Here is a 23,794-nt window from a genome sequence, read left to right as displayed (position 1 = left end):
TTTTTCATACTTTTAACCAAGAATTAATTAATATTAATGATTATTTTAATGTGAATAAACTTTCAATAAACCTAAGTAAATGCAACTTTATGTTGTTTGGAATACGTCATCAAAAACTGACCGACGAGTCTCATAAAATTCTGATTGGTGATCAAGTAATTCTCCATGTTAAGCAAACCAAATTTTTAGGTGTTTTAATTGACCAAGAGCTAAATTTTAAAAATCATATAAAAGAAATTGAATTAAAAATTTCTAAAAACATTGGCATACTTTATCGTCTTTCTTCCTTTTTACCGTCTCAAATTTTACGCAATATTTACTGTTCCTTTATTCTGCCTTTTATTAGTTACTGTAACATTGTATGGGCCAAAAATTACCCTTCAAATCTTAATAAAATACACGTCCTTCAAAAGAAAGCTGTTCGTCTTATCTCGGTTAACTCACGTCTTGCTCATACTAATATCCTTTTTTATAACCTTAAACTCTTAACTGTGCACGATATTAATAAACTCCAACAATGCATTTTCGTTTATGAACATATTAATTCCAAACTGCCTTCTAACTTTTCCTATAATTTTTTAACTAACTCTGAAATCCATTCGTATAACACAAGAGCATCACGGGACCTTCATCTTCCTCAACCTAAACTAACTAAAATGAAACATAACATTCGCTATAGTGGTTCTAAACTATTCAATAATCTACCTCCCGAAATTTCATCATCGTCTTCTAGCAAAATGTTCTCTTTTAAACTTAAAGAATATCTTATTTCAAATTATAACTAATTGTTTTCTCTATTTTGTAATATTTTTTTAACTTTAGAAACTTTTTCGAAATTGCTTCCTTTACTGTTGGTGTGTGTGTGTGTGTCTGTTGATCTATATGTGTATGTGTAGTTATATGTTTACATTTATATATATAAGTATATAATCTTCTTACATGGCTTCCCAACATACAAGTTTCAATTGGATTTTTGTTTCCAATTGATCGATACTTTCTTGGGTTTTTTTGCCTCTTTCATTTTGTATATAACTGAATTATCTTTTTATACATTATGATTTACTGTATTACATCTCTAAAAAAAAAATATTTATTTATAAAATATCAGAAATTATAATATTTTTTACTCAAATATGAATGAAAGAAATAAATGTTTATTTGAATTGAAAAAAAAGTATATACAGTACATAATGTATATGGCATATAATAGGCACAACTCAGCACTATAGCGTATAATAGGATGGCATACATCAACATTTTTTCATTGTATGTTAACATACGTGCATGTTTAAAAAATGTTAATGTCAATAAAATGATAAAAATGATCACCTATAATTCGTCAAAGTGAGTTTTATTTAATTTTTTTTACTTGTTACCCAGCCCGATCGAACGCTTCTCAACCCGGTAAAATCCGGGGGGTATTCCGCCCCCTCCCCCCCCCCCGCCTGTTACGCCACTACTGTAGTGGTAAACTGGCGAAGTCACAAGCCTTCATGATCTTGCTATACTGTACAGAATCTTATTTGAGTATAGTCGCACATGATTGAATTGAATTAACACAGAGGGCCCAATTATGATCAGTGGCTGTGATATTCTAGTACACCCGGGTAACCCCTTACTCGTCTGGTACTAGGTACTTTAAAGTATGTGTACACTGGACCTACGGTTTATAGTCCTCCAAGAAGACTCGTTCTATCACCAGAACCATGGAGCAAGTGAGCCTCGAACACTTGCTGATGTTATGGCTACGTAATTACGGTTCCATTGTCTTAACCGCTCGGCCACTCATTCACTAAACATTTTCAATGTTTTCATTATTTGACACAAATGAGTGCGCATAACCCCTTGGTGCTGTTTTTTAGTCGCGTGCAAATCGCGAATCTAAAGCTTAGAATTTCGGTCGGTTGGTCGGTAAACACTAACTTGAGCACGCGACTGCAGCCATGTATAAGGCATTGTTTCAGATATCAACGAGTGTGCCTCATCTCCATGTGTGATACCATAGATCACCTCCTATTGATATTGTAATTGGCACTATTGCAAATAAGCTGAACACAAAACATCGTAATAACGACATAACTATTCTTAGTCTTGAAAAGTATGTTATCATAATAGAAAATAAATACACAAAACTTACGTTGAGTTTGAGGAAATGTTCGGACATGAGCAACTCTGATAACTACAAAAAGAAAGAACATCCTGTTCTTGAGGAGTAACATCTTGTTTGTAAGTTGTAGGTCACTTATCAAGAGAATCAAACTTATCAATGTGTACGATACTAGAGTAATGGCTCCTTTTATAACAATTCGTCTTTTAGTAGAGCGAATGGCGTTTTATTATGTTTCCAGGTAGGTATTACAACAACAATATGTGGCAAAATATATAAAACCAAAATGATAGACATGTGACATATGCAAGAATTCACGTTTTTGGAAACGGTATAATAAATCATTTAAGTGTGAAGAATGATTTTATTAATGGTATTTTTATACATATTACTTGCGTTATTTACGTCACTAAATATGTTTATTACAGTAGGTAAAAGGTAGTTATACAATAAGGTAGCAAATGAATAGCATCACTTTTGTAAGAATTCGTCTTCAAAATATGTTTTGAAGTAAATGACCAACTGTCTGGGTACAATATGGGTTTCCAGGTAAAATATTACGACAATATCACGGAAAAATCTCCATACCAATACCTCTATATAACGAATAATAATGAATAGTTATTTGCAAGTTTGGAAACTTTCCAACAATATTTATACAATATGCAATACAATACAATACAATACAATATATCGTGTGATATTATGATTAGCATTATTATTGCGTACAATAGTGCACTGATGAAGGGATGTTGTTGCCTGAAAGCTCTGCTAATATTTCTGGCTGTTTTACTTTATCGTTTTGATTTAGGCTTTCGCTTATTTGTTTGTGTATCTCCATTGTGATCCAGCCACTGATATCCACATCATTGTCAATTTTTCAGTAATTTGACTTTATATATATATTATATATATATATAAATCATACTGTAAATTATAGAAACAAATCATACTGTAAATTATAGAAACAGTGCTCATATTCGGAACATGATCTCATAATCGCGTCGGGCATAGCTCATTGGCGAAAGTTCCGTATTTTTTTTTAGTTGTATTAAAAAATGATTCGAACCTGCAACCTCTCGCTTACAGAGCGAGTATCATACCACTAGACCACAGAGCCATGTATGTATCACAGATTTTCACCCACCAGATACATTCTCTCATACAACAAACGCCCTCACAATCAGTGGAGGCTTAACAAGTCAGAATAAATTCCAACTTTAATTCACAACGGTTTTTAAAATAATATTGTGTATATGTAAATCAATGATATTGCGTAGCACTGTGTAAATTATATATAAATCATACTGTAAATTATAGAAACAGTGCTCATATTCGGAACATGATCTCATAATCGCGTTGAGCATAGCTCATTGGCGAAAGTTCCGTATTTTTTTTTAGTTGTATGAAAAAATGTCTCTGGCGGGATTCGAACCTGCAACCACTCGCTTACAGGGCGAGTATCATACCACTAGACCACAGAGCCATGTATGGTATCATCACAGATTTTCACCCACCAGATACATTCTCTCATACAACAAACGCCCTCACAATCAGTGGAGGCTTAACAAGTCAGAATAAATTCCAACTTTAATTCGCAACGGTTTTTACTCGGGGTACCTCGGGGTACCCGAGTCTAGGACTTACTCATTTTCTCCTCTTTCTCCATCTGGACACTATTGAGTAAAAAGTGCGATTTTTAAAGTACTACTCCTCCCTTATTCGTTATAGTATTGAGCTGGGATTTGGCATGAACATACTACAGGGACATGTCCTCAAAGCTATAGAGCCGGATTTTTAATTTTTTGTTAATTAATTTGTTTAATTAAGAAGCCACAATGTGTGACACACACCACAGCGTTATGTAGTTATATGGTTATATGCGGATTCTTGGCGTAGTGGTTATCACGTTTGCTTAACACGCAGAAGGTACCTGGTTCGAGCCCGGACGAAACCTTTTTTTTAAACTTTATGGTGAAAAGTACTGTATACGCAATATGATAATTATACAGAGTATATCTTATTTTTATTATTTTTTAAAATACTTATTTTGTGTAATCGGTAATTATCACTTTTACACATGTTTATTTTTCTTTGTGCTTATTACCATTTATTCGTAATTTAAATGGATTAAAAAACTGTAACCCACATTTTTAATGTAAGAGGTTTCGTAGTGTAGTGGTTGTCAAGTCTGCTTAACACGCAGAAGGTCCCGGTTCGAGCCCTGGCGAAACCTATTTTTCTTTACTTTCTAACTGTATACGTCTGTATACAGCTTCTTTCGCTGTACCCCGAGTATTGCACATTCGTGCTTGTTAAAATAATATTGTGTATATGTAAATCAATGATGTTGCGTAGCACTTTGTAAATTATATATAAATCATACTGTAAATTATAGAAACAGTCATAATCGCGTCGAGCATAGCTCATTGGCGAAAGTTCCGTATTTTTTTTTATAGTTGTATGAAAAATGTCTCTGGCGGGATTCAAACCGAATATTCCGAATATGACCACTGTTTCTATAATTTACAGTATGATTTATATATAATTTACACAGTGCTACGCAACATCATTGATTTACATATACACAATATTATTTAACAAGCACGAATGTGCAATACTCGGGGTACAGCGAAAGAAGCTGTAATGACGTAAAGACCGGATGTAACGTAACATACACATCAATAACCGCGCTACCAAATACGGCTATACGGTACCATCTTCGAGACGTGATATGGCTGCATCCGGTATGAAATTAAAAAATCCGGCTCTATAGCTTTGAGGACATGTCCCTGTAGTATATTCATGCTAAATCCGAGCTCAATACTACAACGAAAGGGAAGAGTATTTACCGATTACACAAAATAAATATTTAAAAAAATAATAAAAATAAGATATACTGTGTATAATTATCATATTGCGTAAAGGACGCCTTGAAACTTTCATCCGTCGGGCTGGTAAAATGATTGGTCTGGAACTGCCTTCCTTTACCGATGTGCACCTAGAACACCTCCAGAAAGATTTCGATCGCATTGAGTCGGATGCCTCTCATCCTCTCCACAAAGTAATCATAGACCAACTTAATCCAAGTGGTAGATTGAGGCTCCTCAGTGTGAAAACAAATCGATTTGCTAAATCCTTTATTCCCTCCGGTATCATCTAGTACAACAGGAAGTCAAGAAGATAATTGGTTATCCGCAACTTAGTTGCAGGATAACCCATGTGATTGTAAATATCTTTTTTTTTCATCATCTTTGTTCTTCTTTCTTTCCCTGATTTTTGTGACCAGCATATCTCTATTACTTGTGAACATAAGATTGTATAACTTTGTCAAAAGATTGACCTGTATGTGTAGATGTGCAAGAAACTTCGTTATATGACGTTAGAGTCGCGCAGCGTAAGTTACGCGCGATTTTATGAATTTCAATGATTGATCATAGATTATAAACCAAAAGTTATTTTGTATTGACACTTGGTGAAAATTTAAGTCATATCTTGGGCAAACTTTCTATGGATTAAAAATGGCATGTTTTACAAGAAGTTACGCGCGCACGCGCATTTAAAATTTAAAAATGCGCAAAATTAATTTCTAATCAACTTTCTACGCTGATCATGACATTTTAAGCATGTCAAAAATTCCCGCGCGCGCGAAAAAATTGACGCGTATGGTGCGCACGGAGTACGAAAATCATGTTTTTTTCTCTTGAATTGTAATTTTCCAGCCTTTGCTAGTCATTTTAAAAAAGATTGACATCATTTCAAATTAAAATGACGTCATACGAACACGTTGATTTAGACAATTTGCGTGCGTTTTAGTTGCAAAAGTGACAAAATATTGTCAAAAATATGCCTACTTTGAATCTATTATAGCTCCTCAGGATCAACCGTTACCCCCAATTTTTTTAATTTAATATGTAAGCAGATATGTTGTAGATATGAATTCATGCAGAATCTTTACCCCTTGGATGTTATGACGTCATCGTATGGCCACACGAATGTAAAATATTGGATTTTTGACTGTTTCGCTATTGCTCATTACATTAAATAGAGCGCATATCGCTTATACGTATTCCATTTCCTCATATATTTTAATACTGTCTAGGTCAATCAACTATCTTTTGCATGAGTTAAAAATATTTTAATTTTTATGACGTCACCATGTCTAAAAATGTAAATAACGTCGTTCACCTATTTTCATCTTTACAGTAAGTTTCAATCTGTTATAGATCGTCAGAATAAAAAGTGATAACCATGATTAAAACGTTTTCTGGAAGCTATTGGATTGTAGATACAAATTCATGTAAATATTTTGCCAATCAGATGTTGTGACGTCATTATATGGGCAGTTGAATTCAAAAGGTCATATTTTCATCTCTTGCGTAAAAGTTCATTGCGTTTAATCGAGAGCGCATCTCTCTTTTACGTGCCCAAAATTCCTCAAATTTGTATTAATGTAATTATTTAGATAATTATCTTAATATAAAATATCTTTATATGTCAATTTGATGACGTCATCGTGTCAATAATTGGATTTAAAAGATGGGTCTCGTAATTTCGTCTATGCTACACTGTATATAACATACAATGTATTCTGTAAATACTGTAATATGCTGTATGCTACAAAATAGGTACAATTCAACACTGTAAACATACTTAATTTATGTCACAGGATGGCATAACAATTGTCGAAGTTCATATAGTTTAAGGTATGTGCATGTTGCGTTTGCGCGGATAACCCGAACTCGTCAAAGTGACGAGTTCAAATCTAGTTTTATCTCGTAATTTTTTAGATGTTTTTATAAGAATGGTTTTATGCTATATTTGTTTTTATTGTGTGTTCTTTGTTATTATGATGAGCAATGAATTTCCTTTTTGAGGATCAATAAAAGTTATCTTATCTTATCTTATCTTATCTTATACACTACTTTTCACCATAAAGTTAAAAAAAAAAGGTTTCGCCCGGGCTCGAACCAGGTACCTTCTGCGTGTTTTTAAGTAAACGTGATAACCACTACGCCAACAAGCCGCATTTAACTACATAGCGCTGTGGTGTGTGTCACACATTGTGGCTTCCTAATTAAACAAATTAATTAACAAACTAGATTTAATTCGTCACTATGACGAATTATAGGTTATATGCATTGATTTAAATAAAGATAATTGATTTTTAAAAGATATATTGATTGATTGATTTTCTCAGAATCTTTAATTATTTATAATATATGATAGGACCTTGCTAACGCGACCACCATAGCCGGTATCACAATCCGATCAAAGATCCATATCTAGAACTTAAACTCGTCACTTGAGGACGAGTTTGGTTATCCGCCAGCAACAAAGCGTATCTTGCGTATTCAAGTACTTCCAAGTTATGACTTTTCCAAAAAAAGTAGGCTATTCAAAATTAAAACTGCCCTCTCAGTGTAATAACCAACTAAACCCTTTTAATTAATTGTTTTCCCGTGACGGGACTCGAACCCGGTACCTCTGATACCAAAGTCGGTTGCATTACACATCGAGCCATATGACCACCTGCTGACGAAAATCCGAAGAAAGAGTCCTCGTTCATTCGGTATGTCGTGAACCCCCTCGATGCAAGTTGATTATTACATATCAAACTTAAATCATAAATTTTACTATGATGAAATCTTCAAAAATTTTAAACGCTGATATTTTATGAAAGTACATACTTTCAAGTTTTATATATTAACATGTAAAGAAAAAAGATAAATGTTATGTTTATTGTTTTGCTCTTTGAATAAGTTTATGTTTGTTTGATGATAAATATTTCAAAAATTATATTTAATATGCAAATAATGTAGCCATCAAACACGTTTTAGCATTCAACACTATAATAAATCAGACCTATGATTCATACACTGCAAGAAATTAAAATAAAAAATGGGGGTAACCTTGCATTCTGATGAACTGTGTCATTTTTAAAAGTAGACATATTTTGGAACATTTTCACAATTTGTTGACGTTTTCGTGCGCAACCTGTCATGTTTAACGTGCTCGTAGAACGCCATTTCAAGTTGAAAAGTGAATAAAATAACGTAAAATTGTTAACAGAAGATTTAAAAACACAAATCGTGTAAAAGAAATGCTCATACCTGTTCCCTGCGCCGTGCGCGCGTAAAAATGTGCGCACCAGTGGCAATTTTTTAAACGCTTAAAATGACCTGAATCGTGCTCTAATTTAATCAGAAATTGATTTGAAGCATTTTAAAATTTCAAACGCCATTTACGCGCGCACTTTCTAATGTTACAAATTGCGATAGCGTTAAAAAAGTTAACTATTGATGTGAAGCAAACGTGGCTGAAAATGACGTTAAAAAATATTCATTTGTTTCGAAGTTATAACCAATTTAAGATTTTCAGAAAATCACGCGTAACTTACGCTACGCGGCTCTGACATCGTCAAAAAGCTTGGCTGGACAACTTCAGTAAAATGTCTATATGTTGAACAAGTTACAAAATGTTATGTTAACGCGTTACAGAGAAACAGCGTGCACAAATTAGGAGCATTTTAAAATTTCAAACGCAGTTTACGCGCAGACTTTCTAGTGTTCAAAAATTTGCTGAAGAGCGAAAAAGTTAGCCATTGATGTGAAGAAAACGTGGCTGAAAATTTCGTTAAAAAATATTTATCGGTTTCGAAGTTATGACCGATTTAAGATTTTCAGAAAATCGCGCGTAACTTACGCTACGCGGATCTGACATTGTCAAAAAGCTTCGCAGTACATCTTCAGTTAATTGTCTATATGTTGACCAAGTTACAAAATGTTATGTTAACACGTTCAAGAGAAAACGCGTACACAAAATCGGAGAAAGAAAGAAGAATAATAAAACTAGATTTAATTCGTCACTATGACGAATTATAGGTTATATGCATTGATTTTAATAAAGATAATTGATTTTTAAAAGATATTTTGATTCATTGATTTTCTCAGATTCTTTAATTATTTATAATATATGATAGGACCTTGCTAACGCGAATACAATAGCCGGTATCACAATCCGATCAAAGATCCCTCTGCGTATAATGTCATAAACCACATTTGCTGTTACATAATAATAAAGACATAAGTTATTTTTTATCTAGATTTCATTATAAATCATGTGTATAATATATACACTAAGAAATAAATTTGAACAAACAATACGAATAATAAAAAAAAAATCTTATTTCGTTTCCAAAGGTGAGACTCGATCTCGGTACCTTGAGTGCCATAGACACGAGCACACACCACCTAGCCATACACAACTGTCTAAAAATTGTAGAAAAATTCCTCCGTGTATTTACTATGCAGTAACCACTTTGGTGCAGATAGATTATTACATACCGCAATGAATTATAATTTTTTACTATGATGACATCTCTAAAAATGTACAAAAATGATGCACTGTCAAACTATATACTTTTAACTTTAATATATGAACTTTTGGAGGAAGAAAGTTAATGTTAAGTTTGTTATTTTGGCCTAAGAAAATGTCATAATTTGTTTGATTGTCGAAATGAATTTTTTTTAATTTAATATGCAATTAATTATGGCTTAATCAACTTTTGTTCTCTTAGTTTAATAATAAATCATACATAAGATACATACACTTCAAGAAAATGAAATAAAAAATATGTGTTCCCGAGCATTCTGACGATCTATATTAATTTTAAAATTTAGCATATTTTCACCATTTTGTTAACTTACACGTGCGTAGCCTGTCACTTTTGACGTGCTCGTATAAGGCAATTACGCGTTGAAAAGTGAATAAAATATGATGATATTATTAAAGAAAGGTTGTACAACCGAAATCGGACAAAAAGAGTGCGCATTAACGTATAACGCGCAGTGCGCGTGCAAAAATCTGCGCACTCATGGCAATTTTTTAAACGCTTAAAATTGCCTGAAACGTACTCTAATTTCATCGAAAATAAATTTTGACAATTTTGAACATTTTAAGCGCGCGTACGCAAGCGTTATTTGCGCTACGCACGTAATTGTATTGCCATATGATGAAATATGACCTGAAATTTATGAGTACCAAATTTTGTTTAATTGTGATTCATGCTTGTGAAGATATGATTACAAACGTGATTTCGTAAAATCGCGCGTAGACCGCGTAATTTTTGATTACGCATCGTGAAAATATAACCACATCGATTCCTGGCCATAAGGAATATACTCTGAAAAATTGACTTAAATAGATGAAACTGATATCAAGATAATTCACGGACAAAATAGTGCTAAGGAAAGAATAAATAAACTAGAACTTAAACTCGTCACTTGAGGACGAGTTTGGTTATCCGCCAGCAACAAAGCGTATCTTGCGTATTCAAGTACTTCCAAGTTATGACTTTTCCAAAAAAAGTAGGCTATTCAAAATTAAAACTGCCCTCTCAGTGTAATAACCAACTAAACCCTTTTAATTAATTGTTTTCCCGTGACGGGACTCGAACCCGGTACCTCTGATACCAAAGTCGGTTGCATTACACATCGAGCCATATGACCACCTGCTGACGAAAATCCGAAGAAAGAGTCCTCGTTCATTCGGTATGTCGTGAACCCCCTCGATGCAAGTTGATTATTACATATCAAACTTAAATCATAAATTTTACTATGATGAAATCTTCAAAAATTTTAAACGCTGATATTTTATGAAAGTACATACTTTCAAGTTTTATATATTAACATGTAAAGAAAAAAGATAAATGTTATGTTTATTGTTTTGCTCTTTGAATAAGTTTATGTTTGTTTGATGATAAATATTTCAAAAATTATATTTAATATGCAAATAATGTAGCCATCAAACACGTTTTAGCATTCAACACTATAATAAATCAGACCTATGATTCATACACTGCAAGAAATTAAAATAAAAAATGGGGGTAACCTTGCATTCTGATGAACTGTGTCATTTTTAAAAGTAGACATATTTTGGAACATTTTCACAATTTGTTGACGTTTTCGTGCGCAACCTGTCATGTTTAACGTGCTCGTAGAACGCCATTTCAAGTTGAAAAGTGAATAAAATAACGTAAAATTGTTAACAGAAGATTTAAAAACACAAATCGTGTAAAAGAAATGCTCATACCTGTTCCCTGTGCCGTGCGCGCGTAAAAATGTGCGCACCAGTGGCAATTTTTTAAACGCTTAAAATGACCTGAATCGTGCTCTAATTTAATCAGAAATTGATTTGAAGCATTTTAAAATTTCAAACGCCATTTACGCGCGCACTTTCTAATGTTACAAATTGCGATAGCGTTAAAAAAGTTAACTATTGATGTGAAGCAAACGTGGCTGAAAATGACGTTAAAAAATATTCATTTGTTTCGAAGTTATAACCAATTTAAGATTTTCAGAAAATCACGCGTAACTTACGCTACGCGGCTCTGACATCGTCAAAAAGCTTGGCTGGACAACTTCAGTAAAATGTCTATATGTTGAACAAGTTACAAAATGTTATGTTAACGCGTTACAGAGAAACAGCGTGCACAAATTAGGAGCATTTTAAAATTTCAAACGCAGTTTACGCGCAGACTTTCTAGTGTTCAAAAATTTGCTGAAGAGCGAAAAAGTTAGCCATTGATGTGAAGAAAACGTGGCTGAAAATTTCGTTAAAAAATATTTATCGGTTTCGAAGTTATGACCGATTTAAGATTTTCAGAAAATCGCGCGTAACTTACGCTACGCGGATCTGACATTGTCAAAAAGCTTCGCAGTACATCTTCAGTTAAATGTCTATATGTTGACGAAGTTACAACATGTTATGTTAACACGTTAAAGAGAAAACGCGTACACAAAATCCGAGAAAGAAAGAAGAATAATAAAAAAAACTAGAACTTAAACTCGTCACTTGAGGACGAGTTTGGTTATCCGCCAGCAACAAAGCGTATCTTGCGTATTCAAGTACTTCCAAGTTATGACTTTTCCAAAAAAAGTAGGCTATTCAAAATTAAAACTGCCCTCTCAGTGTAATAACCAACTAAACCCTTTTAATTAATTGTTTTCCCGTGACGGGACTCGAACCCGGTACCTCTGATACCAAAGTCGGTTGCATTACACATCGAGCCATATGACCACCTGCTGACGAAAATCCGAAGAAAGAGTCCTCGTTCATTCGGTATGTCGTGAACCCCCTCGATGCAAGTTGATTATTACATATCAAACTTAAATCATAAATTTTACTATGATGAAATCTTCAAAAATTTTAAACGCTGATATTTTATGAAAGTACATACTTTCAAGTTTTATATATTAACATGTAAAGAAAAAAGATAAATGTTATGTTTATTGTTTTGCTCTTTGAATAAGTTTATGTTTGTTTGATGATAAATATTTCAAAAATTATATTTAATATGCAAATAATGTAGCCATCAAACACGTTTTAGCATTCAACACTATAATAAATCAGACCTATGATTCATACACTGCAAGAAATTAAAATAAAAAATGGGGGTAACCTTGCATTCTGATGAACTGTGTCATTTTTAAAAGTAGACATATTTTGGAACATTTTCACAATTTGTTGACGTTTTCGTGCGCAACCTGTCATGTTTAACGTGCTCGTAGAACGCCATTTCAAGTTGAAAAGTGAATAAAATAACGTAAAATTGTTAACAGAAGATTTAAAAACACAAATCGTGTAAAAGAAATGCTCATACCTGTTCCCTGCGCCGTGCGCGCGTAAAAATGTGCGCACCAGTGGCAATTTTTTAAACGCTTAAAATGACCTGAATCGTGCTCTAATTTAATCAGAAATTGATTTGAAGCATTTTAAAATTTCAAACGCCATTTACGCGCGCACTTTCTAATGTTACAAATTGCGATAGCGTTAAAAAAGTTAACTATTGATGTGAAGCAAACGTGGCTGAAAATGACGTTAAAAAATATTCATTTGTTTCGAAGTTATAACCAATTTAAGATTTTCAGAAAATCACGCGTAACTTACGCTACGCGGCTCTGACATCGTCAAAAAGCTTGGCTGGACAACTTCAGTAAAATGTCTATATGTTGAACAAGTTACAAAATGTTATGTTAACGCGTTACAGAGAAACAGCGTGCACAAATTAGGAGCATTTTAAAATTTCAAACGCAGTTTACGCGCAGACTTTCTAGTGTTCAAAAATTTGCTGAAGAGCGAAAAAGTTAGCCATTGATGTGAAGAAAACGTGGCTGAAAATTTCGTTAAAAAATATTTATCGGTTTCGAAGTTATGACCGATTTAAGATTTTCAGAAAATCGCGCGTAACTTACGCTACGCGGATCTGACATTGTCAAAAAGCTTCGCAGTACATCTTCAGTTAATTGTCTATATGTTGACCAAGTTACAAAATGTTATGTTAACACGTTCAAGAGAAAACGCGTACACAAAATCGGAGAAAGAAAGAAGAATAATAAAAAAAAAAAGTAACACTACAATAACAAAGGTTATCCGCTTGAGGCGGATAACCAAAAAGTAACACTACAATAACAAAGGTTATCCGCTTGAGGCGGATAACCAATAAATAAATAAAGATTTTGACAGAATCAAGAGGTTATATGCATGATAATGCATATAACCTAAAAAAAAAGTAACACTACAATAACAAAGGTTATCCGCTTGAGGCGGATAACCAATAAATAAAGATTTTGACAGAATCAAGAGGTTATATGCATGATAATGCATATAACCTAATAAACTAGATTTAATTCGTCACTATGACGAATTATAGGTTATATGCATTGATTTAAATAAAGATAATTGATTTTTAAAAGATATATTGATTGATTGATTTTCTCAGAATCTTTAATTATTTATAATATATGATAGGACCTTGCTAACGCGAACACCATAGCCGGTATCACAATCCGATCAAAGATCCATATGCGTATAATGTCATAAACCACATTTGTTGTTACATAATAATAAAGACATAAGTTAATTTTTATCTAGATTTCATTATAAATCATGTGTATAATATATACACTAAGAAATAAATTTGAACAAACAATACGGATAATAAAAAAAAAATCTTATTTCGTTTCCCAAGGTGAGACTCGATCTCGGTACCTTGAATGCCATAGACACGAGCACAGACCACCGAGCCGTACACAACTGACTAAAAGTTGTAGAAAAATTCCTCCGTGTATTTACTATGCAGTAACCACTTTGATGCAAATAGATTATTACATACCGAAATGAATTATAATTTTTTACTATGATGACATCTTTAAAATGTATACAAATGATGCACTGTCAAACTACATACTTTTAACTTTAATATATGAATTTTTGAAGGAAGAAAGTTAATGTTAAGTTTGTTATTTTGGCCTAAGAAAATGTCATAATTTGTTTGATTGTCGAAATTATGTTTTTTTAATTTAATATGCAATTAATGATGACTTAATCAACTTTTGTTCTCTTAATTTGATAATAAATCATACATATGATACATACACTTCAAGAAAATGAAATAAAAAATAGGTGTTCCCCTGCATTCTGACGATATATATTAATTTAAAAATTTAGCATATTTTCACCATTTTGTTAACTTATACGTGCGTAGCCAGTCACTTTTGACGTGCTCGTATAACGCAATTTCGAGTTGAAACCTGAATCAAATATGATGATATTATTAAAGAAAGATTGTAAAACAGAAATCGGGCAAAAAGAGTGCGCATTAACGTTTAACGCGCAGTGCGCGTGCAAAAATCTGCGCACTCATGGCAATTTTTTAAACGCTTAAAATTGCCTGAAACGTACTCTAATTTCATCGAAAATAAATTTTGACAATTTTGAACATTTTAAGCGCGCGTACGCAAGCGTTATATGCGCTACGCACGTAATTTAATTGCCATATGATGAAATATGACCTGAAATTTATGAGTACCAAATTTTGTTTAATTGTGATTCATGCTTGTGAAGATATGATTACAAACGTGATTTCGTAAAATCGCGCGTAGACCGCGTAATTTTTGATTACGCATCGTGAAAATATAACCACATCGATTCCTGGCCATAAGGAATATACTCTGAAAACTTGACTTAGCTAGATGAAACTGATGCCAAGATAATGCACGGACAAAATAGTGCTAAGGAAAGAATAAATAAACTAGATTTAATTCGTCACTATGACGAATTATAGGTTATATGCATTGATAATTAAAATAAAGATAATTTATTTTTAAAAGATATTTTGATTCATTGATTTTCTCAGATTCTTTAATTATTTATAATATATGATAGGACCTTGCTAACGCGAATACAATAGCCGGTATCACAATCCGATCAAAGATCCCTCTGCGTATAATGTCATAAACCACATTTGCTGTTACATAATAATAAAGACATAAGTTATTTTTTATCTAGATTTCATTATAAATCATGTGTATAATATATACACTAAGAAATAAATTTGAACAAACAATACGGATAATAAAAAAAAAATCTTATTTCGTTTCCCAAGGTGAGACTCGATCTCGGTACCTTGAGTGCCATAGACACGAGCACACACCACCGAGCCATACACAACTGTCTAAAAATTGTAGAAAAATTCCTCCGTGTATTTACTATGCAGTAACCACTTTGGTGCAGATAGATTATTACATACCGCAATGAATTATAATTTTTTACTATGATGACATCTCTAAAAATGTACAAAAATGATGCACTGTCAAACTATATACTTTTAACTTTAATATATGAACTTTTGGAGGAAGAAAGTTAATGTTAAGTTTGTTATTTTGGCCTAAGAAAATGTCATAATTTGTTTGATTGTCGAAATGAATTTTTTTAAATTTAATATGCAATTAATTATGGCTTAATCAACTTTTGTTCCCTTAGTTTAATAATAAATCATACATAAGATACATACACTTCAAGAAAATGAAATAAAAAATATGTGTTCCCGAGCATTCTGACGATCTATATTAATTTTAAAATTTAGCATATTTTCACCATTTTGTTAACTTACACGTGCGTAGCCTGTCACTTTTGACGTGCTCGTATAAGGCAATTACACGTTGAAAAGTGAATAAAATATGATGATATTATTAAAGAAAGGTTGTACAACCGAAATCGGACAAAAAGAGTGCGCATTAACGTATAACGCGCAGTGCGCGTGCAAAAATCTGCGCACTCATGGCAATTTTTTAAACGCTTAAAATTGCCTGAAACGTACTCTAATTTCATCGAAAATAAATTTTGACAATTTTGAACATTTTAAGCGCGCGTACGCAAGCGTTATATGCGCTACGCACGTAATTGTATTGCCATATGATGAAATATGACCTGAAATTTATGAGTACCAAATTTTGTTTAATTGTGATTCATGCTTGTGAAGATATGATTACAAACGTGATTTCGTAAAATCGCGCGTAGACCGCGTAATTTTTGATTACGCATCGTGAAAATATAACCACATCGATTCCTGGCCATAAGGAATATACTCTGAAAAATTGACTTAGATAGATGAAACTGATATCAAGATAATTCACGGACAAAATAGTGCTAAGGAAAGAATAAATAAACTAGATTTAATTCGTCACTATGACGAATTATAGGTTATATGCATTGATAATTAAAATAAAGATAATTTATTTTTAAAAGATATTTTGATTCATTGATTTTCTCAGATTCTTTAAATAATATATAATATATGATAGGACCTTGCTAACGCGAATACAATAGCCGGTATCACAATCCGATCAAAGATCCCTCTGCGTATAATGTCATAAACCACATTTGCTGTTACATAATAATAAAGACATAAGTTATTTTTTATCTAGATTTCATTATAAATCATGTGTATAATATATACACTAAGAAATAAATTTGAACAAACAATACGGATAATAAAAAAAAAAGTTTATTTCGTTTCCCAAGGTGAGACTCGATCTCGGTACCTTGAGTGCCATAGACACGAGCACACACCACCGAGCCATACACAACTGACTAAAAATCGTAGAAAAATTCCTCCGTGTAAATACTATGCAGTAACCACTTTGGTGCAGATAGATTATTACATACCGCAATGAATTATAATTTTTTACTATGATGACATCTCTAAAAATGTACAAAAATGATGCACTGTCAAACTATATACTTTTAACTTTAATATATGAACTTTTGAAGGAAGAAAGTTAATGTTAAGTTTGTTATTTTGGCCTAAGAAAATGTCATAATTTGTTTGATTGTCGAAATGAATTTTTTTTAATTTAATATGCAATTAATTATGGCTTAATCAACTTTTGTTCCCTTAGTTTAATAATAAATCATACATAAGATACATACACTTCAAGAAAATTAAATAAAAAATATGTGTTCCCGAGCATTCTGACGATCTATATTAATTTTAAAATTTAGCATATTTTCACCATTTTGTTAACTTACACGTGCGTAGCCTGTCACTTTTGACGTGCTCGTATAAGGCAATTACGCGTTGAAAAGTGAATAAAATATGATGATATTATTAAAGAAAGGTTGTACAACCGAAATCGGACAAAAAGAGTGCGCATTAACGTATAACGCGCAGTGCGCGTGCAAAAATCTGCGCACTCATGGCAATTTTTTAAACGCTTAAAATTGCCTGAAACGTACTCTAATTTCATCGAAAATAAATTTTGACAATTTTGAACATTTTAAGCGCGCGTACGCAAGCGTTATATGCGCTACGCACGTAATTGTATTGCCATATGATGAAATATGACCTGAAATTTATGAGTACCAAATTTTGTTTAACTGTGATTCATGCTTGTGAAGATATGATTACAAACGTGATTTCGTAAAATCGCGCGTAGACCGCGTAATTTTTGATTACGCATCGTGAAAATATAACCACATCGATTTCTGGCCATAAGGAATATACTCTGAAAAATTGACTTAGATAGATGAAACTGATATCAAGATAATTCACGGACAAAATAGTGCTAAGGAAAGAATAAATAAACTAGATTTAATTCGTCACTATGACGAATTATAGGTTATATGCATTGATAATTAAAATAAAGATAATTTATTTTTAAAAGATATTTTGATTCATTGATTTTCTCAGATTCTTTAAATAATATATAATATATGATAGGACCTTGCTAACGCGAATACAATAGCCGGTATCACAATCCGATCAAAGATCCCTCTGCGTATAATGTCATAAACCACATTTGCTGTTACATAATAATAAAGACATAAGTTATTTTTTATCTAGATTTCATTATAAATCATGTGTATAATATATACACTAAGAAATAAATTTGAACAAACAATACGGATAATAAAAAAAAAATGTATTTCGTTTCCCAAGGTGAGACTCGATCTCGGTACCTTGAGTGCCATAGACACGAGCACACACCACCGAGCCATACACAACTGACTAAAAATTGTAGAAAAATTCCTCCGTGTATTTACTATGCAGTAACCACTTTGGTGCAGATAGATTATTACATACCGCAATGAATTATAATTTTTTACTATGATGACATCTCTAAAAATGTACAAAAATGATGCACTGTCAAACTATATACTTTTAACTTTAATATATGAACTTTTGAAGGAAGAAAGTTAATGTTAAGTTTGTTATTTTGGCCTAAGAAAATGTCATAATTTGTTTGATTGTCGAAATGAATTTTTTTTTATTTAATATGCAATTAATTATGGCTTAATCAACTTTTGTTCCCTTAGTTTAATAATAAATCATACATAAGATACATACACTTCAAGAAAATTAAATAAAAAATATGTGTTCCCGAGCATTCTGACGATCTATATTAATTTTAAAATTTAGCATATTTTCACCATTTTGTTAACTTACACGTGCGTAGCCTGTCACTTTTGACGTGCTCGTATAAGGCAATTACGCGTTGAAAAGTGAATAAAATATGATGATATTATTAAAGAAAGGTTGTACAACCGAAATCGGACAAAAAGAGTGCGCATTAACGTATAACGCGCAGTGCGCGTGCAAAAATCTGCGCACTCATGGCAATTTTTTAAACGCTTAAAATTGCCTGAAACGTACTCTAATTTCATCGAAAATAAATTTTGACAATTTTGAACATTTTAAGCGCGCGTACGCAAGCGTTATATGCGCTACGCACGTAATTGTATTGCCATATGATGAAATATGACCTGAAATTTATGAGTACCAAATTTTGTTTAATTGTGATTCATGCTTGTGAAGATATGATTACAAACATGATTTCGTAAAATCGCGCGTAGACCTCGTAATTTTTGATTACGCATCGTGAAAATATAACCACATCGATTCCTGGCCATAAGGAATATACTCTGAAAAATTGACTTAGATAGATGAAACTGATATCAAGATAATTCACGGACAAAATAGTGCTAAGGAAAGAATAAATAAACTAGATTTAATTCGTCACTATGACGAATTATAGGTTATATGCATTGATTTTAATAAAGATAATTGATTTTTAAAAGATATTTTGATTCATTGATTTTCTCAGATTCTTTAATTATTTATAATATATGATAGGACCTTGCTAACGCGAATACAATAGCCGGTATCACAATCCGATCAAAGATCCCTCTGCGTATAATGTCATAAACCACATTTGCTGTTACATAATAATAAAGACATAAGTTATTTTTTATCTAGATTTCATTATAAATCATGTGTATAATATATACACTAAGAAATAAATTTGAACAAACAATACGGATAATAAAAAAAAAATCTTATTTCGTTTCCCAAGGTGAGACTCGATCTCGGTACCTTGAGTGCCATAGACACGAGCACACACCACCGAGCCATACACAACTGTCTAAAAATTGTAGAAAAATTCCTCCGTGTATTTACTATGCAGTAACCACTTTGGTGCAGATAGATTATTACATACCGCAATGAATTATAATTTTTTACTATGATGACATCTCTAAAAATGTACAAAAATGATGCACTGTCAAACTATATACTTTTAACTTTAATATATGAACTTTTGGAGGAAGAAAGTTAATGTTAAGTTTGTTATTTTGGCCTAAGAAAATGTCATAATTTGTTTGATTGTCGAAATGAATTTTTTTTAATTTAATATGCAATTAATTATGGCTTAATCAACTTTTGTTCCCTTAGTTTAATAATAAATCATACATAAGATACATACACTTCAAGAAAATGAAATAAAAAATATGTGTTCCCGAGCATTCTGACGATCTATATTAATTTTAAAATTTAGCATATTTTCACCATTTTGTTAACTTACACGTGCGTAGCCTGTCACTTTTGACGTGCTCGTATAAGGCAATTACGCGTTGAAAAGTGAATAAAATATGATGATATTATTAAAGAAAGGTTGTACAACCGAAATCGGACAAAAAGAGTGCGCATTAACGTATAACGCGCAGTGCGCGTGCAAAAATCTGCGCACTCATGGCAATTTTTTAAACGCTTAAAATTGCCTGAAACGTACTCTAATTTCATCGAAAATAAATTTTGACAATTTTGAACATTTTAAGCGCGCGTACGCAAGCGTTATATGCGCTACGCACGTAATTGTATTGCCATATGATGAAATATGACCTGAAATTTATGAGTACCAAATTTTGTTTAATTGTGATTCATGCTTGTGAAGATATGATTACAAACGTGATTTCGTAAAATCGCGCGTAGACCGCGTAATTTTTGATTACGCATCGTGAAAATATAACCACATCGATTCCTGGCCATAAGGAATATACTCTGAAAAATTGACTTAAATAGATGAAACTGATATCAAGATAATTCACGGACAAAATAGTGCTAAGGAAAGAATAAATAAATAAATAAAGATTTTGACAGAATCAAGAGGTTATATGCATGATAATGCATATAACCTAATAAAGATTTTGACAGAATCAAGAGGTTATATGCATGATAATGCATATAACCTAATAAAGATTTTGACAGAATCAAGAGGTTATATGCATGATAATGCATATAACCTAATAAAGATTTTGACAGAATCAAGAGGTTATATGCATGATAATGCATATAACCTAATAAACTAGATTTAATTCGTCACTATGACGAATTATAGGTTATATGCATTGATTTTAATAAAGATAATTGATTTTTAAAAGATATTTTGATTCATTGATTTTCTCAGATTCTTTAATTATTTATAATAATGATAGGACCTTGCTAACGCGAATACAATAGCCGGTATCACAATCCGATCAAAGATCCCTCTGCGTATAATGTCATAAACCACATTTGCTGTTACATAATAATAAAGACATAAGTTATTTTTTATCTAGATTTCATTATAAATCATGTGTATAATATATACACTAAGAAATAAATTTGAACAAACAATACGGATAATAAAAAAAAAATCTTATTTCGTTTCCCAAGGTGAGACTCGATCTCGGTACCTTGAGTGCCATAGACACGAGCACACACCACCGAGCCATACACAACTGTCTAAAAATTGTAGAAAAATTCCTCCGTGTATTTACTATGCAGTAACCACTTTGGTGCAGATAGATTATTACATACCGCAATGAATTATAATTTTTTACTATGATGACATCTCTAAAAATGTACAAAAATGATGCACTGTCAAACTATATACTTTTAACTTTAATATATGAACTTTTGGAGGAAGAAAGTTAATGTTAAGTTTGTTATTTTGGCCTAAGAAAATGTCATAATTTGTTTGATTGTCGAAATGAATTTTTTTAAATTTAATATGCAATTAATTATGGCTTAATCAACTTTTGTTCCCTTAGTTTAATAATAAATCATACATAAGATACATACACTTCAAGAAAATGAAATAAAAAATATGTGTTCCCGAGCATTCTGACGATCTATATTAATTTTAAAATTTAGCATATTTTCACCATTTTGTTAACTTACACGTGCGTAGCCTGTCACTTTTGACGTGCTCGTATAAGGCAATTACGCGTTGAAAAGTGAATAAAATATGATGATATTATTAAAGAAAGGTTGTACAACCGAAATCGGACAAAAAGAGTGCGCATTAACGTATAACGCGCAGTGCGCGTGCAAAAATCTGCGCACTCATGGCAATTTTTTAAACGCTTAAAATTGCCTGAAACGTACTCTAATTTCATCGAAAATAAATTTTGACAATTTTGAACATTTTAAGCGCGCGTACGCAAGCGTTATATGCGCTACGCACGTAATTGTATTGCCATATGATGAAATATGACCTGAAATTTATGAGTACCAAATTTTGTTTAATTGTGATTCATGCTTGTGAAGATATGATTACAAACGTGATTTCGTAAAATCGCGCGTAGACCGCGTAATTTTTGATTACGCATCGTGAAAATATAACCACATCGATTCCTGGCCATAAGGAATATACTCTGAAAAATTGACTTAGATAGATGAAACTGATATCAAGATAATTCACGGACAAAATAGTGCTAAGGAAAGAATAAATAAATAAACTAGATTTAATTCGTCACTATGACGAATTATAGGTTATATGCATTGATTTAAATAAAGATAATTGATTTTTAAAAGATATATTGATTGATTGATTTTCTCAGAATCTTTAATTATTTATAATATATGATAGGACCTTGCTAACGCGAACACCATAGCCGGTATCACAATCCGATCAAAGATCCATATGCGTATAATGTCATAAACCACATTTGTTGTTACATAATAATAAAGACATAAGTTAATTTTTATCTAGATTTCATTATAAATCATGTGTATAATCTATACACTAAGAAATAAATTTGAACAAACAATACGGATAATAAAAAAAAATCTTATTTCGTTTCCCAAGGTGAGACTCGATCTCGGTACCTTGAATGCCATAGACACGAGCACAGACCACCGAGCCGTACACAACTGACTAAAGGTTGTAGAAAAATTCCTTCGTGTATTTACTATGCAGTAACCACTTTGATGCAAATAGATTATTACATACCGAAATGAATTATAATTTTTTACTATGATGACATCTTTAAAATGTATACAAATGATGCACTGTCAAACTACATACTTTTAACTTTAATATATGAATTTTTGAAGGAAGAAAGTTAATGTTAAGTTTGTTATTTTGGCCTAAGAAAATGTCATAATTTGTTTGATTGTCGAAATTATTTTTTTTTAATTTAATATGCAATTAATGATGACTTAATCAACTTTTGTTCTCTTTATTTGATAATAAATCATACATATGATACATACACTTCAAGAAAATGAAATAAAAAATAGGTGTTCCCCTGCATTCTGACGATATATATTAATTTTAAAATTTAGCATATTTTCACCATTTTGTTAACTTATACGTGCGTAGCCAGTCACTTTTGACGTGCTCGTATAACGCAATTTCGAGTTGAAACCTGAATCAAATATGATGATATTATTAAAGAAAGATTGTAAAACAGAAATCGGGCAAAAAGAGTGCGCATTAACGTTTAACGCGCAGTGCGCGTGCAAAAATCTGCGCACTCATGGCATTTTTTTAAACGCTTAAAATTGCCTGAAACGTACTCTAATTTCATCGAAAATAAATTTTGACAATTTTGAACATTTTAAGCGCGCGTACGCAAGCGTTATATGCGCTACGCACGTAATTTTATTGCCATATGATGAAATATGACCTGAAATTTATGAGTACCAAATTTTGTTTAATTGTGATTCATGCTTGTGAAGATATGATTACAAACGTGATTTCGTAAAATCGCGCGTAGACCGCGTAATTTTTGATTACGCAT

At 32.1% G+C, this 23,794-nt stretch overlaps 1 protein-coding gene and 1 non-coding gene across 2 annotated transcripts in view; both read right to left on the bottom strand.

The window, feature by feature from the left end:
* LOC140049782 (uncharacterized) overlaps positions 1-23,794 on the bottom strand; it is a 72,112-nt gene that overhangs the window by 15,406 nt on the left and 32,912 nt on the right. The window lies entirely within an intron of this gene.
* On the bottom strand, positions 3,522-3,593 carry Trnat-ugu (transfer RNA threonine (anticodon UGU)). The gene has a single exon. It is a non-coding gene; the product is annotated as a tRNA-Thr (tRNA).

Source organism: Antedon mediterranea, chromosome 5 (assembly GCF_964355755.1).
Source record: "Antedon mediterranea chromosome 5, ecAntMedi1.1, whole genome shotgun sequence".
Lineage (NCBI taxonomy): Eukaryota > Metazoa > Echinodermata > Crinoidea > Comatulida > Antedonidae > Antedon > Antedon mediterranea.
This window is presented reverse-complemented; position numbering and strand designations above follow the sequence as displayed.